Consider the following 6000-nt stretch of genomic DNA (forward strand, 5'->3'; position numbering starts at 1 on the left):
CCTCCTACATTTCAGTGTTTACCTGTACAAGAATAATACAATGTACCGTTCCCATTGACATCCCATGCATTGTGGCAGATATAATTTCCATCAGGAGGAAACCTTCTTCATTCTTCTTCTCATTCTTCATAGTCTGTCCTCCAAGACTTGTACCACAAATATATATGTGGTAGCTCACACCACAGACTATTTCAAGGCCTGATATTTCCATTTTTCAATATAATTCAATGTGTCCATATAAATGTCTCATGCAAAACAGAACACTTCAAGTGTAACGGGTCGTGTCTTTCTGTGGACTTATGGTGGATGTGTCCCCTTATGTTTATGGTGCAGGAAGGACGGCGCGGCCACACAGGACTTGCTCTCACTCTGGTTCTCTCTTTATTCTGGTACAAAAATCAGCAACACACACAATCGTCATCAACGGTGTGTTATGCAACTGCAAGCATTAAGATCTCCAGCTTGGAAGTATTTTCTTTTTTTACAAAAGACTAATATAAAATACATTTTTCTATACATTCTAGTATAAAACAAACACGTGATCGTATAGTGGTAATATTATGTATGATTTTCTATAGAGCACCTAAACAATAAGAGCTATTTTCTTTTACATTCACAATAAAAATCCTAAAACATTCTAAATAAACATTTTGTCCATAGACAACAAATGGAACATCAGTCTGAGTCCTATATAGTGCAACATGTTATTGCTGTTGTACAAAAACCTCGTATCAATATTTTAGGAATTAAGAAAAATAAGTTTACTTTTATACTGTTGACCATATACTTCTAAAATTCTACAATGGGCTATAAATGGGATATGAAACACTATTAGCCCATGAAAGACAACAAAAGCCTTCATTTCACACAAAACACAGTAAATCCTAAAGCTGGAATTACGAGGTTTTCATGCAACGACAATATGTGAAACCCACATTTAACAAAGCCTACCTGGTACAAAAATCAGCAACACACACAATCGTCATCAACGGTGTGTTATGCAACTGCAAGCATTAAGATCTGTATAACAAAGAGTAGAAAAATGAATGTAAAATAATTACTAAACATTATGGCCGGGAGCAAGCCAGCAAGTGCATGGCTAGCTAACTAGCATTAGCTCAACATGCAACCAAAAGTGCTACTCGTGGATAAAGTTACCATTCTTGCACATAAATGTCTGTAACTTTCCAATTACATGCTAGTAGTGCTTACAGTCAAAATACATGCTACTGAAGGTTACAAAAACAATTTTAAAGCATTAAACATAGAAATATTGGTTGCAACATTGCTCACGTGTACCCACCTCCAGCTTGGAAGTATTTTCTTTGCTGAGGCACGTACGGTGCGCGAGAAGGAAGGAATCTATGCAGTTGCGCTTTTAACCCACCAGGTGGCTCTAAAACTACCGTATACATATGTAAGAGAAGCATATCAATTTTGTAGAAATTCATAATAGAGGTTATTTCTAACTCTGTTACACCCACCCCCACTGAATTTCGCCCAAAATTTTAGATGTGCAAAGCATTACATTCACCATAATATCTCAAAAGAAAACCTAACTTGACATGGTTATGCAAACACTCCAACTTGAAAAGTATCCCCAAAAGGATGAAGTGGAAAGAGAGAGGCGCCTAACTCTCTACCAGCTTCTGGAAGCAGGATGCAGACTACACCCCACACAAACCTTGTCCCATACATAGAAACAGGTCCCTACACCTGGACTTGGAGTCATTTATGGTGAAGCAATGACATATCAAAACTTTCTGAAGAATACACTAAAACTACAATGAAACCAAGCTACACTTGAAAACCATTGTTTCACTGGAATACTTGAAACACTGACTTAGAGACTTTGTCAATGAGCTGACTGGCATCGCTAACAACACCTTGTTTGGACATCTGGTGCAGCAGACGATTAACTGGCTTCACTATTCGTCCAACACGAGTTCTGACTCTGAGCATGGTGCTTGAATCAGAGAGAATGGAGGGTGTTTTTACGCTGTGTGCATTGCCTGAGTGGACAGAATGTATGGAGTGTGTGTGTGCACTCCCGAGTGTCAGCTGAAGAGGCATGTGTGCAGCTGTGTTCAGAGCTCATCTCTGTCCGTGACTGAGGGTGCGAACCGCCTGCATGCTCAGACTCATCGTCCATACTCAGGACATCCCCAGGCGAACCATCCCCTGCATGATTATCCACACACGCGTTTGTCAGATTGCCGACTCACTCCTGAGTCCTGCTCCCAGCATCCTCCCCCTCCACAACAGAAACCGATCCATCCACGACAGTGACATCACCTGACTCATTCTCACAGGAGGACACAAAGGTGCGATCCGAGAGACTGTCCACATCCACAGGTAAGAAGTTAACAAGCATCAGCAGGTTACGGTGCACGACCCTCTCTTGTCCAGTCATAGGATTCCTGATCCGATATGTGTGAGTGGAGGCATTCACACTCACGACAGTGTAAATCGCGGACTCCCACCGATCCGCTGTCTTTCGTTTCCCTCTGTCACGTTTGTTCGAGACCAGGACTCGGTCACCCACAGTGATGGACTTCCCCTTTGCACGGCGGTTATAGAGTTCAGCCTGACAGCTCTGCTCCTTGTCGACATGTCCTTGAGCAATAGCCATGGCCTCCTGAAGGTCCCTCATCAGAGACACCACATAGCTGTCATAACTGCCGATTTCCGGATCTTTCAGGATGTTCTTGAAAAGGACATCAACTGGGAGACGTGGAACTGAACTGAACATGAACGTTAGGGTTTGGAGGTATCGGGGCCAATTGTGCTTTGCATCAGGCGAGAGGGCTCGAATCATGTTACCCAGCGTCCTGTTGAAGCGTTCCACGCTACCATTGCCCATCGGATGGTACGGAGTCGTCCGGGACTTCCTCACACCAGCAACCTTCAACAATTCACTTATCCAGATGACTTTCAAATGAGGCACCCTGATCCGAGTGGATCCTCTCAGGAAATCCATAAATGCAGAAGTACTTGTCCCAGAGTTGCTTTGCTACCTGTCTAGCGGACTGATTTCGGCAAGGGAAGGCCTGTGCTAGCCTGGTAAAATGGTCTGTCACTACCAGCACGTCAACAGACTTGTTGTTAGAATCCTCTGCAGTCCAGAAATCGATACACACAATCTCTAAAGGTGCAGAGGTCTTTATACTCTCCAGAGGCGCCCTTCCCTCCGGATCAGCAGTCTTGCTGATGACACACCTCGGACATTGGCGGACATAGTCTTTGACATCTCGGTCTATGTGAGGCCAGAAGAATCTCTGACGGGCCAGACTCAAGCTCCTAAACTGCCCCTGATGACCAGCACTGTCATGAATGCCTTTGAGGACCTCAGATTTGAAGGAGTCAGGGACCACAAACTGGTATCTCCTCTTTCTAGAGACTTGGTCCTTGGACACTCTGTAGAGGATACCATTGCAAGTTGTCAATTTCTCCCAGTGTTTGAGGTACCTGATGACCACGACAGGCTCCTTGGGTTTTTCTCTCCTGGACGGACGTCGGCCGCGTTCCACAAAGTACAAAACCCTGGAGAGGACAGGATCACTCAACTGCCCCTCACGCAACTCACTCTCAGAGAACACAGGCAGGGGATCTTCGTCAGGGGGAATTAGCTGTGGAAGCAGCTGGAGAACATCAACAGCTCGCGTCCTGGCACTAGACTCCCACAGGCTGTGTGTCTCAAGGATGGCAGAGACCTCCTCTTTGGACAAGGACCGGTTCATGACACACTCAGACACATAAGGCTCCTCCCTTCCTCTGCTATCGCAGTCATCTCGACTGTTGCTTGATTGTCTGAAGGCCTCCTGGACGGAGTCAGAAGAGATAGGGGTTGCTTTCACGAGGAGCTCACTGTAAGGGTATCGAAGCAACCTCATCCCAACAGCTGACTTCACAAACGGCCGGCGGCTCAGTGCATCCGCAACAATGTTCTTGGAGCCAGGGATGTACTTGATATCGAATACATAGGACGCCAACTTTGCCACCCACCGCTGCTTGCAGGCATCTAGTCGTGGTTTCGTCATGATGTGTGTGAGGGGGTTATTATCCGTCCACACAGTGAAGACATGACCCTTAAGCCAGTGACTAAACTTGTCACACACGGACCACTTTAACGCGAGGAATTCAAGGCGATGAGCGGGGTACTTCTTCTGAGCTCGTGAAAGGGATTTACTGGCGAAAGCCACTGGTCGGGCCACACAGTCACCCTCCAGAACCTGTGACAGAACCACACCCAACCCATCCAAGGAGGCATCGGTGGACAACACAAATGGACGAGTGAAGTCTGGGTGGGCCAAAACTACTGAGGTCACCAAAGCTGCCTTCAGATCCTCAAATGCCTGTTGGTGATCGGGCGTCCAGTCAGCAGGTGTCAACTTTCGGAACTGAGCAGTGCATTTTGTGCGTGGTCTCCCCTTGCGCTTCTGCTTCTGGCCAGCCAGGAGGTCAAAGAGAGGTCTCGCTATAGTGGAGTAATTGGGCACAAAGTGCTGGTAATAGTTTACCATTCCCAGAAATGATCTGACACGAGACTGAGACGGGGTGACTCCATCAGGCTCCATTAGATCTGCAGTGGTCATTTTGCTGACAGCCTCGACTTTGGCAGGGTCTGTGGACACACCAGACTCATCAATGACATGCCCAAGGAATTTCACGGACCTCCTGAGCAGCCAACACTTCCTCGGGGCCAATTTCAGGTTGTGTGGTTGAAGGCGACTGAAAACCATCTCCAGCCGTTCCAGAGCCAACTCCTCAGTTGGTGCGAAGACCAGCAAGTCATCGAGGTAACACAACAGGCTGAGAAAGTTCTGGTCGCCGAATATGCAGGTCATCATCCTCATGAAGTTGGCTGGGCTGTTGCACAAGCCCTGAGGGAGACGGTTGTACTCGTATAAACCCATGGGTGTCGTGAATGCAGAGTACTTGCGGTCCTCTTCATGCAGTGGCATATTATAAAAGCCAGATGTCAGATCCATCGTACTGAAAAATGCATTTCCACCCAGGGCAGCTAAGCAGTCAGCTTGGTGCGGCAGGGGATGAGCGTCCTTCAGTGTTCGTTTGTTGAGCCATCGGAAGTCTGTGCACACCCGCAAGTCGCCATTTTTTTTCCATACAAGGACGAGAGGCGAGGCGAACTCGCTGGCGGACTTCTTGATTATTTCTTTCTCTTCCATCTCATTAAGAACCTGGCAGAGCTTTTGGTATTCGGCAGGCGGCACACGTCGGTAGGGCAGACGGAATGGCCTCTCGTCTGTGAGCCGAATCCTATGCACGAACCCCTTGGCCTCACCGCAGTCCAGATGATGGCGAGAGAAGATGTCCTCATATTTGATCACAAGATCAGCCAACTTGCTTTGCCAATCTGCTGATACATCACAAGACTCGAGGTCCAGGTCTCCCAGGCCGACACGCTCCAGTCTCTCCTGCACAGCCTTGACATCCCCCGTCGGAGCTGATGTTCCAGCAGGCTCGACAGATGTAGCCTGGTGAGAGCTCTTGAGCTCTGGGACCTCCATATCTTCCAGCGCAAGACAGGTGTAGACATCAGCAAGCTTGGCGTTCCTCCGCAGGGTAACAGGGCTGTCTGAGATGTTAAGGATCTTGAGTGGAACCCATCTGTCACCCCAGAGAGGTGTCACCACCCTGGCAACCATGATGCCCCTGGGCGCAGAGTGAGAAGAGGTTGGCTCCGTCACGACAGTACTGCCTGGAGATATCCTCACATTTTTAGGAAGTTTCCCCCACACTAGATACTCACTGCCAGTCGGCAGGGTGACAGCTCTGTTGCATCTGACTGTGCCTACTTTATCCAGGACCTCGTCATCAGACCAACGTTCCAGGCCAGCGAGTAGAGAGAGGAACTGTACAAGTTCTTGGTTACCTGAGCCAGACATCGACACGGCTTCCCAGTAGCTTGCATCTTTCTTGAACTGACGGACTAAATGCCTGATGACATTTGAGCCAACGATCAAATCATCCTGTTGA

The sequence above is a fragment of the Centroberyx gerrardi genome, chromosome 2 (genome assembly GCF_048128805.1).
Source record: "Centroberyx gerrardi isolate f3 chromosome 2, fCenGer3.hap1.cur.20231027, whole genome shotgun sequence".
Lineage (NCBI taxonomy): Eukaryota > Metazoa > Chordata > Actinopteri > Beryciformes > Berycidae > Centroberyx > Centroberyx gerrardi.